Source organism: Strongylocentrotus purpuratus, unplaced genomic scaffold (assembly GCF_000002235.5).
Source record: "Strongylocentrotus purpuratus isolate Spur 01 unplaced genomic scaffold, Spur_5.0 spur5_scaffold_5, whole genome shotgun sequence".
Lineage (NCBI taxonomy): Eukaryota > Metazoa > Echinodermata > Echinoidea > Camarodonta > Strongylocentrotidae > Strongylocentrotus > Strongylocentrotus purpuratus.
The window spans coordinates 28,591,165-28,613,966 of NW_022145611.1; the positions used below are offsets into that span (position 1 = coordinate 28,591,165).

General features: G+C 36.1%; 1 pseudogene; it reads left to right on the forward strand.

Annotated features, from left to right (window-relative positions):
- Window positions 1-3,911: 3,911 nt before the first annotated feature.
- Window positions 3,912-7,885, forward strand: LOC762580 (annotated as a pseudogene).
- The last annotated feature ends 14,917 nt before the right edge of the window (window positions 7,886-22,802 follow it).

A 22,802-nucleotide genomic window follows, 5' to 3' on the forward strand; every position in this document is an offset into this window, starting at 1 on the left:
CCTTTCTCATATCATTCCTGACAGTTTCCCTTCATTATCTCCTCAAGTTTCTGTATTTCCAGTCCACGCCGGTTATTACCAGGACAGACAGCAATCCGATTAAACATGAAGATCAGGGCAATCTTTATAGTTCCACCACGATCTAGTAATTGATTTCCCCTACAACAGAAACCAGGCAGCCTACGAAAGAAATTAATACGGAGGGAGAAATACAGCCACATAAGAAGTGCTCTGCAAACATTGTAAAAAGTTTGCATTTATGAAGATCGCCGTTTTGAAGAGCTCTTATTTTTGCCAGGCATGTACGCTAAGGAGGGGGGGGGCGTAACAAAGAGAAGAGAGAGAGAGAGAGAGAGAGAGTGTGTGTGTGTGTGTGTGTGTGTGTATGCGTGTGTGTGCGTGTGTGCGTGCGTGGGTGTGTGTGTGTGTGTGTGTTCGTGAGCAGAAAAATGGCAAGGCTCTGCGGGATAATAGGATGCTTCTCACCGATACCCATCACAAATGATTTGAAGATTCATAGAAAACCATACCCATCACACTATACTCCTCCCACGTTCATGACATTTCAAACGGGAAAATTACATTTATGTCATGCTCGAGTCACAATTATCCGTCTGCAATTTTTTGTAAATAGGTTGATTCGTATCCCCACTTTGTCTATGTTGGGTATTGCATTTACTGCGATGGATAATGACGATATGACTGTCAGCAAAGTATACCCATAATCATGATAATGATTGTCATTTGCTTTCATATTTGTGAAATTTTAAGAGAGTCATCTATACAGTTTTGTTTTCAGATTCTAAAAACAATACAGAACTTATTTGATAAGAGGAAATAATAAAGGAAAATAGCTTTCTAATATCCCTATCTAAATTGATGATATGTCACGTCTCTCATCATAATTCCATGGCATTATTTATGACATGCTATTAATGCAAATAAACAAAATAAATTGCTAGCGATATTTTATGGTTTATTCTTCGGCAGTCATGCTAAAATTTATTACCCTTTCGCTCGCACCTTGGTTCCAATAATATCCTGCAACGTTACGTGACTACAGAACATTATGCTAAAGCTATGGAGTAAAGGGATTTAGTATTCTGAAGCTCATTTACCGTAGAGAGGGAAAATATAAATCATTGCAGGCTGAAGGAAAATTGTTACAAACTCTAATTCACTAGCATAATAGTATCAGAAACAGCAACAGTAATATAAATACATGTAGTAGTATGAGTAGTTGGAGTATAGTGGTCGAAGTAAGGTAGAAGTAGAAGTAGTAGAAGTAGTAGAAGTAGTAGCAGTAGTAGAAGTAGTAGAAGTAGTAGAAGTAGTAGAAGTAATAGAAATAGTAGAAGTAGTAGTAGAAGTAGTAGAAGTAGTAGAAGTAGAAATAGAAGTAGAAATAGAAGTGAAAGCAGAAATGAAGGTAGAAGTAAAAGTAGTAAAAGTAATAGAAGTAGAAGTAAAGGTAGAAGTAAGAGTCAAATTTAAAGTCGAAGTAGAAGTAGAAGTAGAAGTAGTAGTAGAAGAAGTAGAAGTAGTAGAAGTAGAATAAGATGTAGAAGTGGAAGTGGAAGTGGAAGTAGAAGTGGAAGGGGAAGTAGAAGTAGAAGTAGGATCAGTATCAGAACTAGATTACCTAATAGCAGTAGTAGATGTAGAGCTGTAGTAGAAGTATTAGGTAGACATGGAAATATAAATTTGAAAATGATCAGTAAGGTTAAAGATACAAGCAGAAGATGGTATTATATAAAAGTCTACATCTTTAAGACGGAAGAAAAATGGAAGTAGGGATGTATGTAATGACATAAGTAGAAGTGGAAGCAGGAGTAGGTGTAGTAGATGTAGATATAGGAGTAGGTATGATTTATTATGATTAACTGCTATTTTACCTTCATTTTGTATTGTTTTATAGTTTTATAGTTTTCCCATTGTCTCTGAACGTACATGTACTTGTATTAGGCGTCTCCACATGTGCACCTGCTTTATTTCAATAAAAACCAGCCTCACAATGTAACATACGTTACCATGGGTCCTTGTATAAATGAAAATGAAATACTTTAGGGAGACAGCACTTTAATAAATGTACATGTCTAGCCATTTTCAGTTTTTCCTTTTCTATACGTTATCATTTGCATCGATACAGAAAAGGCAAGAGGTTTGAGAAGAGGCTTGCAATTCAGTCGTTCATGTCAAAAGTCTTATTTCTTCCCGCCATCTCACTCAGGCACATATCTTGCAGACGACTGTCGCAAATCCGTCGAAACTTGTCATGTTGCGCGGAGGTAAGTCACTCTGCACGTTTCCGCACTGTCTCAAAGGACTCGAACCTGACTTGAACGCGCATGCTTCGATAAGGAGCACGGGGTATGTCAGAAGCTGCTGAACGCAGTGGCAGCCACATCGCATAATAATTCTGCATTTGAAAAGCAGTGGGTATATTCAATTACTACAAAAAGCTGTAAAATTTGAATCTCTTTGGTTTATACAAGCGGGAAAACATGGAGTATGGTTTGGTTATCTTATCACAGTAATGTAATTTTACTCTGACAAGAAAATGTTAAAGGTGATATTCATTGATTTTAAAAACTAAATTTATTTTCATTATTGCAAAGTTGAAACTTTGATTCGACAAGGTTATCAAAATTCAATGCTTGAAAACATTCGAAGTAATGATTATTATAAATTACAAAACGCTTAAATACAGCCCCGGCATAGCACCGGAAGAGCTCTCCGAACGCTGCTGAGATGTGTGAGATCACAGTATGGACATGACTTGCACAAGCAGACGATGCCCCATGACATCTCACACATTTTCAGTGCCTGTGTTTTCATCTTTTCTTGAGTTCTTTGTCTTACTTCACTACCGTCAGGCTAAATGTATAATCTATTGCCTCACTCTTAACCCCGCGCATGGATTTATTTTGATGACAAATGCAGCGATACAAAAATAAAGGAATCTGTCGCTTGTAAACAAAATAAGACGCCATTGTATATTCAGCTGCACACACCGGGGTATGTTCGGCGTTTCAAGAGGGAACAAATGCCGTCCTTAATATCATTCCAGGGGGTTTTCAATTTGAAAGTCTGGTTTCTTTGATTGTTAATTACCCCCTATCCTGTGTATTTACAAGCAAAAGATATTAGTTATTAGAATCGGGTCATATCCCCTTTTGAATGGTTTGACATGCCATTACATTTATATACACTAAACTCATTATAATTTGAGAAATAATAGCTTTGCAATTATGTTCATTCGCTATGGGATGTCGTCTGCTTGGGCAGTGTTGGTCCATATAGTGACGTCATTAAAACATCGTTATTTTTCCGGCGAATCTCTGGTATATCCCAGCTGCTATGGAGTTGGTTGTATTTGTATTTTTTATAAATCACCCGATATATAGATGATCTATAACTTGTACGATGGCCATCTGTTAGATTACCAGTTTCTAGTCATACATTAGTTGACATATTTGTGATTTTCTTTGAATTTCACCTTTAATCTTTTCCTTGTATCGTATAAATTGTACTGACAGATCATTCACTGCCTCGGGGTAAGAAAATTAAAAAAAAATATTTTGGAGGGTAGAAGAGAGTTATCCTTATCTAGAGTACATCTAATAATGAATATAATAATTAAGCCAATGATGTTAATAATTGATATGTCTACTCGTTGAACTAATATAAAAAGCCTCGTAAGGAATGACAAATGATTTGTTTTATTCGCTTGTCGTTTCTATCACTTCCCTTAAATCTTGGGGAGGAAGTGGGAAGGAGGGTTCGGAGGGGGCCATGATATTATTTGAGTGTGGTTTTCCACATTCGTCACGAAATACTCATTTCAGTCGACATTAATGGCCTGGGATATGGGGAGTGAAATACAGAAATAGACTGTCTGGAGAGTCTCGATGGTGGCCCATAAATCTTCGTGCAAGGAATTGAAGTGAGAAAGAACGGTCATTTCCATCGTTGGATCTTCGACATATTCATGAAATTGACTCAGTATTGTACTGATGATGGAAAACGATGATGATAATGATGATGATGGTGGTGATGATTAGGATGATGACGTTAATGATGGCGACGACGCTGATGATGATGATGATGATGGTGATGGTGGTGGTGATGGTGGTAATGTTCGTCGTACTGATGTTTCCTTGATTTCATGTACATTATGTTAGTAAGGTTCTCTTTGAGTATTGGGCTTATGAAGCTGCTGTTCAAGTTAATACACGTAATGCATTCAAGATCATTACGTTAACCAAACACACTGGCTTAAAGCGTATATCCTTCATATGAACAGGGGCGTCTCCAAATGGGGGGGGGGTGTGGGGGGTGCGACACCCCCCACCTGTCAGGATATTTTCGGTAAAATTGCACTGCCGTCGGGAAAAAAGAGAAAAAGGGGAGGGAAAAAAAAGAGGAAAGGGAAAGAAAGGAAAAGAAAGGAAAGAAAGGAAAAGAAAGGAAAAAAGGAAAAGAAAGGAAAGAAAGGAAAAGAAAGGAAAGAAAGGAAAAGAAAGGAAAGAAAGGAAAAGAAAGGAAAGAAAGAAAGAAAAGAGAAGAAAGAAATAGAAAAGCGCTATATAAGAACTAGCTATTATTATTATTATTAGAAAGGACAAAAAAAAGAGGGGGGAGAGGAAAGAAAGGAAAAGAAAAAAAAAGAAATAAAAGGGGAAAAAACAGAAAAGGGAAACAAAAGATACGGGGGATGAAAGAGAGGAGAGAAAGGGGGAGGTAAGAGCCTGAGAGAGGAGGAGTGGGAGTAACAGAGAGATGGGGGTTGTTGGGTGCAGTCGTCTCACCGAGGGAGCAAGAAAGACACGCATACACGTAAATATGTTGCTGTGTCGGGACAGCTGTGTCGGTATTCTTGCTCGATCCTCGTGTACTATATCAATGCAGAAGTTTGAAGTCGGTGAGATGGATAATGTCGGTCGGCCGACAAGTTTTTTTCCCCTACGAACTGTGACTTTTTATCCGCTGTGACGACTTCGAGAGTGACTACAACTACAATACTTGTATTTTCTCGAAGTTTCACTTTCCTATAATATATCAGCTAAAGAAATCAGAGGTTCAACATTTTCGGGAAAACTAAATTCAAACAAGGAATAAGAGTCAACAACGATATACAACGAATCGTCTTGCTTTCTCTAATATTTTGATGAAATGCCAAAGCTTCCGCGCTTCGCGCGGGAGGGGGAAACTTCATTTAGACAATGATTAAGAGTCGAAAAAGGTACAATTTAAGGAAACGTCAAAGCTTACGCGCTTCGCGCGGGAGAGGAAACTGAATTCAAACAAGGACTGATAGTCAGGAACGGTACAACGAATCGTCTTCTTTCTATAATAATGAAATGAAATGTCAAAGCTTCCACGCTTCGCGTGGAAAAGGGGGAAAACTGAATTCAGACAAGGATTAAGAGTCGAGAATAGTAGAACGAATCGTCTGCTTTCTCTAATATTCTAGGGAAACGTCAAAGCTTTTGCGCTTCGCGCGAGAAGGGGAAACTGAATTCAGACAAGGATAAAGAGTCGAGAACGGTACAACAAATCGTCTGCTTTCTCTCATAATTTAAGGAAATGTCAAAGCTTCCGCGCTTTGCGTGGGTAAGGGGAAATCAATTAAAAAAATTAGGGTTAAGAGTCGCGAACGGTACAACGAGTCGTCTTCTTTCTATTATAATTCAATGAAACGTCAAAGCTTACGCGCTGAATACAGACAAGGATTAAGAGTCGAGAACGGTACAACGATTCGTCTTCTTACTCTAATATTCTAAGGAAACGTCAAATCTTTCGCGCTTAGCGCTGGAGGTGGGAAACTGAATTCAGACAAGGATTAAGAGTCAAGAACGGTACAACGAATCGTCTAATTTCTCTAATAACTTAATGAAACGTCAAAGCTTCCACGCTTCGCGTGGGAGACCTTTCACCCACCGGCGCCTGCATTAAAATATATAGCTATGATGCTGACTAAGTTGACGAAATAATTCGTGTATTTATGTCGTCGAGGAAAATGACCATTTGCGCATATGCAAGTATTATAGATAGTTCATAGGAAAAACAATTTAGGCTTCGGCCCCGGATTTGTAGGGTTAAATTTGTAGATATTGGGACATTTAATTTTGTCGGTAATTGGTGGCTAGTTTTGTCGGTAATCGTTGGCCTCTACACCCCCCCCCCCCCACCCCCCTCCCACTGAAAAAAGTCTAGCGACGCCCCTGGGTCTGGGTCGGTATCATGGGCATCCATATTGATCTACTCAAGATCTCAAGATCGTTTCGAACAACGCGTTTATAGCTATATAAGGTACATGCATAGATATATATATATATATATAATACTCTTTGTGTGCATGGGATTTGCATATCAAGTCATGCTACCGACTCGCTATTTCTTTTTCTTCTTTTTTTGTCCATCCACCGTGTCTGTTGATTTTAATACATTTGGTAATGTAGCTTGACTGAAATGACTAGAGTGATTTTGCAGCTGTTTTATTTGGAAATAAATGGGGATAGGCTTGTTATGCAATGGACTAGTATTTGACATTCAAACGATTGTCGTACTTCTCTGATTCAATTCTCCATTAATTGACATATTTAATTAAGTAAAACAATTTAGTAAAATACAAGCACTAAATTAATCAATTTCAATGATCCATTAATATTTTGATTATCCACAGGTCAGATATATCTGAGCAACTGGTCCAGCTTTCAAGTGCTAACACTTGATTCGCTCTCCATCTTTATCAAACTCTTCAAGATGAACAGAGAGGTACAAATCTGTTCTTCTCCCCTCTCAGCATATCGACCGCTCTGGCTATGACACAGCTAGGAGCATGTGGGGATACAGCGACTCAAATCGCTGATGTCTTCCGTTTCAATCAGGTTGACCAAGATCAACTTCATGGAACATTCAAAGAGCTGAACAACTTGCTTTACCAAACAGATTGCGGTTACAAACTTCATGCCGTCAACAGGCTCTATAGCAAAGCTGGCTATAACTTTGTTCAGTCTTTTCTTGAAGGAACTGCTTCATATTACGGAGCAACCATAGAGGCAGTAGATAACTTTGCAGCTCCAATTGCCACTCAATCAATCAATGATTGGGTCTCAAAGCAGACCGAAGATAAAATCACAAACTTGATTGCTCCTGGAATCCTAAATGATCTCACACGCCTTGTCCTGGTGAATGCCATCTATTTCAAGGGGAACTGGGAATCAAAATTTCGTGTCGAAAATACTACACAGGAAACATTCAAGGTTTTCGATGAGAGAAAGAAGGTTCCGGTGAGTCTTATGAGTCAAGAGGATGAATTTGATTTGGCTGTTGACAAAACCAATGACTGTCTTGTGCTAGAGATGCCTTATCAAGGCCGCAATCTGAGTCTATTGATTGCTCTTCCGGTCAAAGATGATGGCCTTGGTCAACTTGAGACGAAGCTCTCTGTGGACGTCCTGCAATCCTGGGACGCAGGGCTCGAATGGAGAGAAGTGGACGTACTATTACCAAAGTTCAAACTAGAAGCAGAATTCCAACTGAAGGAGGTTTTGAAACGAATGGGAATGTCCGACGCTTTTGATGAGAATAGGGCAAACTTCGAAGGCATCTCAGGTGATAGAGAGTTGTGCATCTCTGCCGTCATCCACAAGGCCTTTGTTGATGTCAATGAAGAAGGGAGTGAGGCAGCTGCTGCAACGGCTTATGATGTGTTGAGTAGTTACGCCCTACCAAGAGAACATGACAATCCGATTCTATTTCAAGCAGACCACCCATTTATCTTCATGATTCGTCACTTGCCGACGAAATCGGTCCTTTTCATGGGGCTTCATAGCTGACATTATCCTTGCCCCCCCCCCTTCCCTTATAGTACCACTATGATATTTCCACTTCAAAATCAAAAATACAAATAGGCCGTATTACATGTATGTGATAAATTATGAATATTGGTTATTTCACTATTTTGCAGGGGCTACAACCCTTCTCCCCCGCCATGCCTTGCACGCCAGTGGAAGAATAGTCGAAACGGAGCAGTGACGTATCTAAGGTTGGGAGGGGGCAGGGGGACACTTGAAGGGTTAAAGAAAAAGCAATAGAGAGAAAGAAGAAGGGAGGAAGGGAAGATAAGTCACGATCCTTAAAGATAATGCGTCCACAATACAAAGGGGTAATTGTATTAGAAATAGAGTTTTTCAGGCGTTAAGATGTTAAAAGTCGAAAGGTCGGTCGCATTGAAAGAAATCTTGAATTCTGTTAACCTGCTAAATTGTGAATTCTTATCAACTATTTATATAAAAATCAATGATTATAGATATACAATATTCAGAAAAACCATACTTCCAGTATCATTTCTCCAAAGTTCAAAAAAGATTTTGTAAAATGTCATGCACGCAATATGATACGAATCATATAACCTGGGCAAAGGCATGGGGAAATCAAGTTCTTGGGAATAAAAAGGGAAATTAACGGGATAAACATATATAAAGCAATTGATAAGTAGTAAGGAAATGACGTCACAAACTGATACCCAAATTGGCAATTTGTGTAAGTGATTTTCTTTGTTCCATATTGTTTCATACTTAAAAAAAGAAGCATAACTTCCTTATTACTTATTAGTGATCCAATTTTTCCTCAATCCCTTTTTACTCTGTTTCTCCTGTTTTTCTGCAACTATTAAAAGCAAGTCATTTTTGGAGTGGACTTAGCTTATAAGAACCCCACCCCCTCTCAATATACGACAAACGTACAATCACAACACAAAGTGGATACACCCGATCTTTTAAGTACTTAGTTATCCGAATATAAACATCATAGCATTCAAAAGAGCTCAAATAAGCGGAAGTTTGGTGGTTATCATGGTATGTGTATTTTAATGAAAAATTCTATTGTTGAATGTTCAACACGAATTCAGCCTACTCTCTCAGAATCCGTCATATGGGTAAAGGTCAGGAGTGAGTTTCTAGGCTTTCCGTTCATTCTTGGTGTTATTTACTTACCATGAGAGGGATCCATTCATTATTCTCATGAAGTGTTTGATGATTTATGTAATGACATTGTTGATATTAAGAGTAAACATAATGCGCCATTTTGTTTATTACGGGACCTTAATGCTAGAACAGGATTAATTGATGATTTTTTTTGTATGGACCAGTCCAGCCTAGGAGCTTGTGTTGATGACTTGGACATTCATGATACAGATATTCTAATTCCTTGTTCTACTAATGACACAGTTGTTAAAAATAATGGCAAGAAAGTCATTGAAATGTGCCAAAGTTTTGATTTAAGGATTGTGAATGGTAGAACAGGTAGTGATCCTACTATTGGAAAGTTGTTATCTGTTTTGATAAGAATGGTGGTCGTAGCACTGTTGATTATGCTTTTATTTCAAAACGATTATTTCCATTAGTACAATAATCAGGTGGGCTGTATAACGTACAGACCACCTTATAATTTCGTTAGAATTGCCTTTATTTATTATTTATTATTTATTATCAGGTGGGCTGTATAACGTACAGACCACCTTATAATTTCGTTAGAATTGCCTTTATTTATTATTTATTATTTATTATATATTTTTCTTATTTCTAACCACTTTTTTGTTGGCAAGATAACTTGGAAATGGCTCAATCAAATAATTTGAAATTTGGCACACATATGTATAGGCATATGTACAAAGCACAATAACGTTTTCAACATTGACCTTCACTGATGACGTCATCTAGGCGCCATTTTGTAAAATTTTACGAAAATCAACTCCTGATCATATCTTCATAACCAAAAGGTATTTCTGATTCATATTTATCATGATCAAGGTCAATATCCGTCCGGTCAATTTCAGGTCAAAGAACGCGCGCGTGCGCGTACGTCCGCGCGTCAATGCGCGCGCAAAATTTTAAAATGCTCAAAATCGTCTCAAAATCATTTTGCATACGTTTGAGGTCATTCTAAGCATTTTTTAAAAAATCGCGCACACGCGCATGCGCGCGCGTTTTCGCGCGTAAAACTATTAGACACCATAGAATCGACATTTTTTTTCTTTCATAATATTCCACATATTCTTACAAACAAATTGATACCATGTTTGTCTCTTTATGACTATAAATAATTGAATAATCGACCGTTTAACATAAATTTCAATGCGCGCGAGCTCTTGTAATACATAGCATATATGGGCAAAAACATGCCTATGCAAAATCCATTATAGCTCTTTAGGATGCAAGGTGACCCCAATTTTTTTTCATATTTTGAGCGAGTATAAATCAGAGATATGATTTCATGTCTCATTTGACCCTCAATTAACTCATGACGTCATCATAATGGCCTCCGAACTCAAAATTTCAATTTGCCTATTATGACGTCAGCATTTTTTTGGAAAATTGATTGTATCTTTCTAAAAATTGATTAATTTTCTTCAAAATTTTGATATGTTCTAGCTGAGACAATTCTCTACAAATCCAATTGTCACAATTTTTCATTTTGACAAAGGCATCATGGCGTATTTTTGCGATTAAAGGAGGCATGCCAATTTTTTCACATTTTGCGTGTATTCTCTATGGGACATGATTTTTTCTCAAAACTTGATCCTACATTCCCGTCTTTCGCGAGCAATATCTACGTCGTGTTAGCTTCATTTACGCTGAACTCCGAATATGTTGTAGCTTAAACAAAAAGCTATTTCAAATGTACCCTTTATTTTGTCTCAATTTTTTGTTGGATCAGCCCACCTATACTTGTTCCAAACAAGTATTACAAATCTAGTATATTTTTCTTATTTCTAACCACTTTTTTGTTGGCAAGATAACTTGGAAATGGCTCAATCAAATAATTTGAAATTTGGCACACATATGTATAGGCATATGTACAAAGTACAATAATGTTTTCAACATTGACCTTCACTGATGACGTCATCTAGGCGCCATTTTGTAAAATTTTACGAAAATCAACTCCTGATCATATCTTCATAACCAAAAGGTATTTCTGATTCATATTTATCATGATCAGGGTCAATATCCGTCCGGTCAATTTCAGGTCAAATAACGCGCGCGTGCGCGTACGTCCGCGCGTCAATGCGCGCGCAAAATTTTGAAATGCTCAAAATCGTCTCAAAATCATTTTGCATACGTTTTAGGCCATTCTAAGCATTTTTTTAAAAATCGCGCACACGCGCATGCGCGCGCGTTTTCGCGCGTAAAACTATTAGACACCATAGAATCGCCATTTTTTTTCTTTCATAATATTCCACATATTCTTACAAACAAATTGATACCATGTTTGTCTCTTTATGACTATAAATAATTGAATAATCGACCGTTTAACATAAATTTCAATGCGCGCGAGCTCTTGTAATACATAGCATATATGGGCAAAAACATGCCTATGCAAAATCCATTATAGCTCTTTAGGATGCAAGGTGACCCCAATTTTTTTTTCATATTTTGAGCGAGTATGAATCAGAGATATGATTTCATGTCTCATTTGACCCTCAATTAACTCATGACGTCATCATAATGGCCTCCGAACTCAAAATTTCAATTTGCCTATTATGACGTCAGCATTTTTTTGGAAAATTGATTGTATCTTTCTAAAAATTGATTAATTTTCTTTAAAATTTTGATATGTTCTAGCTGAGACAATTCTCTACAAATCCAGTTGTCACAATTTTTCATTTTGACAAAGGCATCATGGCGTATTTTTGCGATTAAAGGAGGCAAGCTAATTTTTTCACATTTTGCGTGTATTCTCTATGGGACATGACTTTTTCTCAAAACTTGATTCTACATTCCCGTCTTTCGCGAGCAATATCTACGTCGTTTTAGCTTCATTTACGCTGAACTCCGAATATGTTGTAGCTGAGACAAAAAGCTATTTCAAATGTACCCTTTATTTTGTCTCAATTTTTTGTTGGATCAGCCCACCTATACTTGTTCCAAACAAGTATTACAAATCTAGTATATTTTTCTTATTTCTAACCACTTTTTTGTTGGCAAGATAACTTGGAAATGGCTCAATCAAATAATTTGAAATTTGGCACACATATGTATAGGCATATGTACAAAGCACAATAACGTTTTCAACATTGACCTTCACTGATGACGTCATCTAGGCGCCATTTTGTAAAATTTTACGAAAATCAACTCCTGATCATATCTTCATAACCAAAAGGTATTTCTGATTCATATTTATCATGATCAGGGTCAATATCCGTCCGGTCAATTTCAGGTCAAATAACGCGCGCGTGCGCGTACGTCCGCGCGTCAATGCGCGCGCAAAATTTTGAAATGCTCAAAATCGTCTCAAAATCATTTTGCATACGTTTTAGGCCATTCTAAGCATTTTTTTAAAAATCGCGCACACGCGCATGCGCGCGCGTTTTCGCGCGTAAAACTATTAGACACCATAGAATCGCCATTTTTTTTCTTTCATAATATTCCACATATTCTTACAAACAAATTGATACCATGTTTGTCTCTTTATGACTATAAATAATTGAATAATCGACCGTTTAACATAAATTTCAATGCGCGCGAGCTCTTGTAATACATAGCATATATGGGCAAAAACATGCCTATGCAAAATCCATTATAGCTCTTTAGGATGCAAGGTGACCCCAATTTTTTTTTCATATTTTGAGCGAGTATGAATCAGAGATATGATTTCATGTCTCATTTGACCCTCAATTAACTCATGACGTCATCATAATGGCCTCCGAACTCAAAATTTCAATTTGCCTATTATGACGTCAGCATTTTTTTGGAAAATTGATTGTATCTTTCTAAAAATTGATTAATTTTCTTTAAAATTTTGATATGTTCTAGCTGAGACAATTCTCTACAAATCCAGTTGTCACAATTTTTCATTTTGACAAAGGCATCATGGCGTATTTTTGCGATTAAAGGAGGCAAGCTAATTTTTTCACATTTTGCGTGTATTCTCTATGGGACATGACTTTTTCTCAAAACTTGATTCTACATTCCCGTCTTTCGCGAGCAATATCTACGTCGTTTTAGCTTCATTTACGCTGAACTCCGAATATGTTGTAGCTGAGACAAAAAGCTATTTCAAATGTACCCTTTATTTTGTCTCAATTTTTTGTTGGATCAGCCCACCTATACTTGTTCCAAACAAGTATTACAAATCTAGTTTAATGTTGTTGTCTTTGATGGATGTTTTTTCTGATGCCCTAAACGCAGTAAAAGATTTTTGTGATTCTTGGCACTTAACTGTTAATGCCAGCAAAATGAAAATTGTTGTTTTTTCACGTGGGAAAGTTAGAAGAATTCCAGAATTCGTTTATGATGGTGGTGTTCTGGAAGTTGTTTATGACTTAGTATATTTAGAAGTAACGTTTAATTATAATGGCAATTGCCAAACAGGTCGCAAAAGCTAGAATGGCAATATATGTTAGTAAAGGCAAAAAGGTTGTATTTATCTGTTGATACACAATGTCGTTTAGTTGATCCCTTAGTTTTGCCAATTCTATTATATGATGCTGAGGTCTGGGGCTATGAGTGTATATAGATCAACTTGAGGTTTTCCAAAGACATGTTTTAAGAACAATATTGTTTGTAAATAATTGCAAACCTGACTGCATGGTTCATGGTGAAACTGGACGGGGTAAAATATTGGATAAAATTAAGTATAGAATGATTTGATATTGGGTTAGATTAGTTAAAGGGAAGCAATCAAAGTATTCATTGGTTCTGTTTATATTTCTATTCCAGTTGCAAAGTGAAGCACAAAGTTTAATTAATATAAAGTCACAATGGATTGAGTTTCTTGCAGACAGTTTTGATTATGTAGGACTGGCGAGCTCAAGGAGAAGGATATAGTGCTGCCTGGATTATGAATACTATGAAAACCGGGCTTTCTGACATGTCTATTCAGTAATGGAGCGCAGCTTTCTGGTCAAATCGTATTTGCACGGACTATAGGATGTTTAAGAATAAGTTGATTCATGGAAAGAAAAGTACCTGCAGATATTATGTTAGAAGGAAGCAATAACTTTAAGTAAATTTAAATGACGAACACATAAATAACCAATTAATAAAGGCAGATTTTATGCAAATGTAGTACGTGATTTGCAGTGCCCACTTCGTACATCAACAGATATTGGTGATGATTTTCATCATATTTTTGTATGTCCATTCTTTCAAAACGAGAGAAAAACGTATGTATCAAATAAATTGTGTGGTAGTAGCTTAAGACCAAGTGCGTTGCACATGAATGAGTTATTAATACAGCTCATGCTTGCCAGCTAAAAAAATAAGCAAAATGTATTAGAATAATGATGTCACATTTTTCAAAAGGGCCAAGGGTTGATGGTAATACTATAAATGATAGCTCACAAGTAAGCAATGTTCCTAAGCACACTCGTAGCGGTGGGAGGGTGAATTGCCTAGTTCGCCTTGATTTTTAAATATGTTTATTTGTTCATATCATCACATGTTTACCATTGTTCATATCATCATATGTTTGTTATTGTTCATATTATCACATGTTTATCATTGTTCATGTTATCACATGTTTATCATTGTTATACTATTGTTATACTGATACTATGTTGTAAAAATGTTTGTACTCTCATACCCCGAGAGGGGTTCGATGGAGTCAATAAAATCTTACAATCTTACACAAATCTTTTATTGTAATCCATGAACACAATGTGCCTAATTTCAACAGCGCCCACTATGATCAGGATTTTCTCTATCAGGGAAACTGTCGAGGTCCAAAAGCTAGGAGGTTCAAAGCTTTTTTCAACAATTACCCACCAAAATAGTAAATAAATTCCACATTTGGTCCTTGAAACTGTTACAATCCTAAGCCTAAAACGTTAGTAATCCTTAGTCTAGGGATTTTCCGATTTGCACGACGAGAACGTGGACTGCAACGTGTGAAATCCCTTTAAAGGGATCCGGTAACTTCACTAACTTTGTCTCAGATTCTGAAACAAAATTCTGGATTTAGCTCATGATGCAATGATAATTATAAACCTTTAGGTCAGTCAGGAACCCCATGACTTTTACAAGCCGATCGCCTGCCTGATTATAAAGATATTTATGATTGGAATTACAAAGTTTGAAAACCGTTCGCCTGACGGTTTTCATAACACTACAGTCTATTGGGGAAAACGAGTATGGTAAAACCGGTCACTGAAAGATTTTTACTTTTTTGAGGCACTTCTTGATCATTTTGAAGCGCAATATTTTTAGGGCTTCAATATTACACCATATCACAGACACTGATAACACGTCGGGCCGTGTATCTCAGATTTAACATTGTTACACGATCCCTTTAAGGCACTGCCAGTGCCTTAAAAGGACGTCACTCGTGACTGCCAGTGCCTTAAAAGGAAGTCACACGTCCACCCAAATCGAAAAGTCCCTATTAGCGAGGTTTCACTTCTACTGATATTTGTGTACGTAGTGAGATTGAACTTATTATTATTTGTTCACTGTTAATTTACAAAAGGGTAAATAAATAAATATTTGGTCACTGTATTTTTTTTTCATTAACCACAGGGATAAAACAGGTTTCGAACAAGAGTTAATTTCTTCGAGGCATACCAAAAACTGAGGACATTCATTTTCGAAGGTAATCACAGTCTAAAAAAGGGATTGATGTAATAATGAACTTGAGTAAGAAAGAGGGCTTTAAATGAGCAAGTACATGAATAACCTCACACTTTTATGTGTGACTCGTTAGTTTCTGATACAAGTTTATGTGTTCTTTTAAAGGACACCTTAGTGAGTCATTAGCAAGACAATCTATCTTTTTGTTTGAACCACAATGTAATCAATAAACCATATACATTATATAAATCATTGTGTCAATAATTATAAAGTGTTGTTATTTGCTTTTATTTAAATGTGTAACTTCTTAAAATATCGAACGCACATTTTTATTATTAAGGATAACACGATTGCAATTTCAGTGCCTTATTGTATTTCTCGAAAAAGTCGGGAGCATTCCCAATTACATTTGATAGAGATCATTAGAATAACTGAATAAGAGTTTTGAAGTTATTTTGCTGTTACAAACTGAAACCTGTCATCCTATTTGCTCAGAGAAAATTAATTGCAAGGGGAAAACATGTCATTTAGTTCATGGAAATTTATCTAAAGGGAGAAATATGTTAGGATCACTCATGTGTAAGGTTTGACATGTTTGAAGTGCTTTCTATTACGCTTTTGTTTGTACATTTGATCTTTGCAGGTGTATTCCCGTACATGTTGTAAACTACTATTATAGTTCATCATTCTTATTATGACGTAATTAATATAAATACTGAATCGTGAGCTGATAGTTTTCATTGCAACTTATATGAATATCCGCGGAACCGACATGAAGTATTTTTTTGTTCAAGCTATTTCGGAGCTGATCCTTCTGTAAACATTGTGAATAGCATTGTTCTATGACTAAAGGAATTTGATAAGCCAGTTCTGCATGATTCGGGCCAAACCTTGAAATCAATTTTCCCCTCTGATTGGACTCTACCTTATAACGCATTGAAAGAGATCTTCATTTCTATTACCGCGGGGTAGGCACAACCTCTACGATTAAAAAGGGATAGTAGGCATGCAAACAGAAATTTGAATTTGACCACATAGAAACGACGTGCAACATGAATACATTTTACCTCACAAACTATAAGAGAATTAGGTAGAGAGATATAGTTACCTTTATAACTACGGCCACTTTGAGGGGTCCTTTACACATGCTTTTAGTCTCCTTTTATATCAGCCAACAATATTGCCTTCAAAGACAAAACTTTAGACCCCCCCCCCCCCCCAACAACAAAAAAAGTGTAGACCGATGGAGAAATAAACACAACGATTGGAGAAACACTACAAAGCAAACGAGAATAACAATGGAATTTGCTATGATAAATATCCCTACACGACCCATTTCTCTCTCCCTGTTTTTAATCATCTTTTTAAAAAATACTTTTTTTCTCCTTAATCCTTTTCGGGTTTCTTTTTCCTTTTTTCGCCTTTATACCTAGGCCATTAATTTTGTTATCTCAGTAGGTGTTGTCGGCTGTAAATTCTCCCGATGCAGTTTAATGAAACTCTCTTCTTACACAATACTTTTCTCTAGATGACAGCTGAGGTGTGTCAACATAAGCATTGCAGTCCAGATTAGTTTTAGTTCATTATGTCCTACTTGATGTGTCACATTGTGCTCCGCATTATATAACATTTTTAAATAAATGAAAGCCGAACAAGTGCTTAAATTATAGTTTACTGAAGAAAATATACAGACCTTGTTCAATGTTGAGTACAATGGCGTGGTTTTATCCCTATAAATTATCTCTGCTTTTATTTTTCTCACGATAAATGGAAAAGAGCATTCCAAAAGAAAACTGTGAATTTTGGAAACTTGCATTTGCAATAGATAACACGTTCTGCGACAAATTCATTTTTAATGAATGGGTATGATTTCACGGATTTCAAGGTTAGAAATAAAACATATCCTCGAAATTTAGATTGAATCACAATGTTTGCTCTTAAAGGGGTGTAGCATGGCGAGACTACGTGTCTTTCCCGTGGCCTGACTCGATCGGGGCCAATCGGGTATAATACGACTAAGACTGGTGAACAAAGTTATTATTAATAAGTAGTATTATTATTTTTCCAAAACTACAAGAAAATAGAAAGAAAAAAAATTCAAGAAATGTATACTTGATACAAAAAAAAATGAATTAGTACGAAAAGCATAAACTATTGCCTGGCATGTAGCAGCAAAAAATGAGATTGACCATTATAAGTGGCCGACCTAAAATGAGATATGATTAAAAGTTAATAATTATATACCATTATAACAAAAAAGGACAACACAGTGCCTGACATGTATATAGATTTTTTGTAATGGTTTTAATTAATTAATATTTTTGCAAGAATATAATATGTACTGAATAGAGTATGATTGAAACAGATATGTCACATGGATTATGTAATGGTAAATGAGTCTCGGTGGAGATAAGTTTAGGCAAGAAAGACATGCCATATACTGTATAGTAAGACCACTATTCTTCAATTTATGACGAACCGGATAGGATACAGCTAAATAATGCTATACATGCGTCAAAATAAATTAAAATATGAATTTCATATTTTCATACTTGACTTTCTTTATGTCAGAAGGGAATACGATTCATAAGTGTCACTCTCATTTTGTTATAACTATCATCGATATATTATGTTTTCACATAATATATCGATGATAGTTATAACAAAATGAGAGTGACACTTATGAATCGTATTCCCTTCTGACATAAAGAAAGTCAAGTTCAAACGACAAGAAGTTATATCATGAAAGAGTCGTGAATAATATATTGGCAATACGATACCTAGACAAGTTAATTTATCCATTACGTTACCGAATGTATTTAAGGTTTTTGTATTTCTGTAATAGTAGTCCTAATAAAGCCTGGATCAGACAAAATGTAATGTGAAACAATACTTTGATGTCAGTTTATGTTCTCAATACCATGATGCTTCAAGAAGTCTGGGTGATTTCGGCATCAGTTACCAGACTTGGGACTGTACTGCTGCTGACAGATCTAAATGGAGACCATTGTTAAGAAGGGGAAAATAATTAAGAAGCTTCGAGATGTCAAACGAGCAGTAAGAAAGACCAAAGGCACAACACCGGTAATAGTAACAATCCAAAAACTTGGTCTTTCTTACATTTCAGCCACCAGAGGACCCACATGCGCCCTAATTATATCCATTGCACATAATTATTTTCACACCAGCCCTTTATGAAATAAATCTTATCCTTCACCAACAGCCAAGAAAATGAAAATGCCGTAATGCAAACGGAAATGATGACTGAAAGGTCAGTTGTGGAGTTGCCAATTTACATTTTACCGATTACAACTATACAAACATTCATCTTTCTTAACTTCAATCAGATTTTCCACGCATCGTCTTATTTTCCCTCTCATTTATCTGCTTTTATTACAAGTACTTTAACATATAAGGATGTACTTACTTCTTTAAAGCTTAGCCCAAGTCATTGGAAGTTATGCTTCATTATATATAAGTCTTTGAACTCTTGCAATATACCCAGAGCAATGATTGTCCACTTTACGAATTCGTCCAATAGGAAAATGCTACTTTGTCATTTTAATTATCAATGATAACCTTTTCCTGAAATGCAAAGTAACCTTCTCTTCTTTGGTTATTATGTCAAACATATCGTTGAATGAAATAAAATTACATAAATTTAATTTAAAAAGCTATGACCTGCATAAGAGAGATGCCGTATGTTGAACTAATAAAATATAGACAAACTGAATCTTCTTTCTACTTCACGATACTTTATTATCATACAAACCAAAAAAATAATGTGGATGCATTTTCTCCTCCTTATAGAAAACGACTTGCGTCATTGTGAGAACAAAAGCCTAACATTATGTTACTTAAAATTGTCTTTTACAAGAAATCAATATCCTGTTTCAGTCATTTAGAATTAAATTCCTGATTCATAAAGATCAATAAAGCCAACATAAAAAAAGTCCAATGTGATCTCTTTTGCTATTATAAAAATCTGATGTGTTGACATCCTTCATTGTCCGTAATAAAGAAAAACACCCCGAAGCAATACGGACTTTAGACCGTCTTCTCTCTCATAGAAATGAAAACTGTCAAGGAAAACTGTCTTTCGTGTCCGAGATACCTTGACATCTATCACGAATTTATCGTAACGTCATGTACAACGTGTTTTAAAGGAATACCTTAGTAACCCTGCAAAAATCGACTCCAAGCCGACCGATTCTTGGCTATTCTGGCTAATGCAGATATTTGTTATCGATCTTGTGCCGATCGGGTGTCTGTCACACTGGTGTAACTTAGGTATGAATAGAATGAAGAGGCTTTTCTACCCCCAGGCACACCAACGGGACCGATCCAACGATTATATTTTGTAAAAATCTCAAAGATCCTGTCGGTTTGTAGTCGGTTTGGATGTGTGAATTAGATATTATATTCCAGTCACACCAGTCTCACCTCCCTGGTCACACCAACCCGCCGGAACTACACCGACACCAAGACCCATCCAACAATCATAAACTATCTCAAAGAATCTGTCGCTTTGTAGTCGGTTCGGCGGTGTGAATTGGATATTATAATCCAGTCACACCAAAAGACCGAAACTACACCGACACCAAGACCATTCCAACAATTGGTAATTATCTCAAAGAATGGGTCGGTTTGTAGTCGGTATATATAAAGTCAATTTAGCGGTGTGAATAAGATTTTGCCAGGTAATCCTTTAGCTTGCTATCCAAAAGACAGACGGCCCAAGAGACCGGCAGCTAACGAGAACGACAATGTCAGATCTATGGGCATTTTGATTAGTTACCGGAGTGTTCGCAAGACCGACGGCCTATAGAGACCAATGTGTCGGTATTGTGCAACTTCTCTCATCTTTTATGAGGATTAATAAGACCGGTATTGCGGGTCCCAGGCTGTTGATCTATAGGATTTGTAACGGTCTAACATGTTCGTGGTCGATTTTGATTTGCATTTAAGAATAAAATTGGATTTGCTTTTAAAACCAGGAATGGAAGCATAACCACAACCAAAACAGGGACGAGGAATTGTTACCCCTCAACAACAAAATGACTATGCCTGTGAGTAATACATTTTAAATCACATTATGGGTCAAAGATGAAGAATGGAACATTAATTTTGTTTAATAGGCTTGCGGCAAGGAATCTGAGAGCCATTGAAATCCTTTGTTCCGACACTGAAAGAGAGTTGGGTGGGATACAACTTGAATGCCACGATAAGAAGAGATATAATCTTATTCAGCTTCTGGGGGTGATGAGGGTATTGGCTTCAAGAACTCGTATTAGGTACAAAAATGGCACAAAATAGAATATAACAAGAAATATGTGATGTTTGCCAAATCAGGTTGTACAAATTGTTTTCCACGGTTTATCTTGCATCGACTTTGTGTACGATAACACTTATTCATCATCTCGTGTCAATCGTAAACGCAACTCCTACGTCTGCAAACATGATAAAGGAACGCCTAAATGGACAGAACACATAGTGGGTGGGGAATGAACTTTGCAATCGAGTTACCTCTTCAATAACTAAACGTTTAGTTAATCCTATTTTGAATTTCGTTGTTTGTTTATTTGTTTGGAATGCCTGTTTATCATTTATTTATTGATATAGGTCCTATATATATATATATATATATATATATATATATATATATATATATATATTACCCTACATGGTACATTAAGTGGACATCATAAAAATCCTAACCCTAACCCTAACCCTAAGACCTAACCCTAAACCTAAACCTAAACCTAACCCTAACCCTAAACCTAACCCTAACCCTAACCCTAAACCTAACCCTAACCCTAACCCTAACCCTGATGTCTACTTAATGACTCATTTTTTCACTCCCAATGTCCTTCCAATGACGCCATTACTAAAATTACATATATAGAGAGAGATATATAACAAAATTGGGCCTTCTATGAGAAATAAAACGTAAACAACGTTAAGAGGACACCAAATTGTCCTCCTAATGACAATGTCTACTTAATGACTAATTTCTTCAATCCAAATGTCCCTCTAATGACGCCTTTAGTAAAATATAGGTCTATACATTTATATATATTTTTGCTCAATTCAATTTTTATTTTTGGAGGTGTCTTGGTATGGTGGTGTTTGGTCCATTGAATGTGGTGTGACACAATTAGTGTTTCTCCAAGCATGAATCGATTTGATAATGTATTTTTTATTCTAGCCCAGATACCCGGATCACATGCTCTGCAATTTTGTTGACTTTCCTGAAAATTTCATTCATATGCATAGGGAAAGGACGCCACTATCCTTCTCCTATGTGATCGACTCTAAACAGAGTATTAACTATACATAAGAAACTTGTTTGCTTTGATTAACCCGGATCTAAAAAGGAATTCCAAATTAAAAAGAAATTACATTGCGGAACAAAATAAATATGTCTCTAGATGAATACAGATCTGAATGGCACATATCAAACGGACGTTCAGACATAAATTCCTATTCATTTTTATCTTTCACATAGAATTGTAAGGGGAAATTTCTTTGTGTTTATGGCAGTGAATTTTGTAATCAATTTTTAATTATATCATATCTAATTTGTAAATGAATATTTATATTAATAGTATTGATTTCTTAATGACGATTATGACTGGAATATAAATGAATTTACACGGATCCCCGAGGATTTTGGCCAGTGCAATATTATTGTTTTTTTTTATATATCAACAAATTGTGATATTCTTCGCGAATCTGCAACATTATTCACATTATTTCTTAATTCATTATGAAATTCAATTCCAATATTTCCAATATTTTCTACTAATGACACAAAATCAGCCCTTCGGCCTGCCAAATTTTTAATAGTAATGGTTTTAATGTTAATTTTAATGGTATATTTTTAGAATGTTTCAGATAAGAGTTTCATTGCTTATTAATCAAACTTAATGATAGTTTTAAGAATTGTTGTATAAATGCTTTTATCATGTACATTATAAACTGTTGTAACCATTGTAATTCAGTCTTTGGAATCCGAGAATGGATAGTATTCAATAAAATCTTTTAATCAATCAATCAAATAACGCGATTGTATTTTAATTTAATCGGATTTAGATTTTGCTACGTTTCTGACAATTAAGTTGTTGGGAACATAAACTGTTCCTAATTTGTTAAATGGATGACCCAATCCATTTAAAGCCCTTCGGGTGTATTACCACATTCGGGTGCAACACGGTGACACAAGAA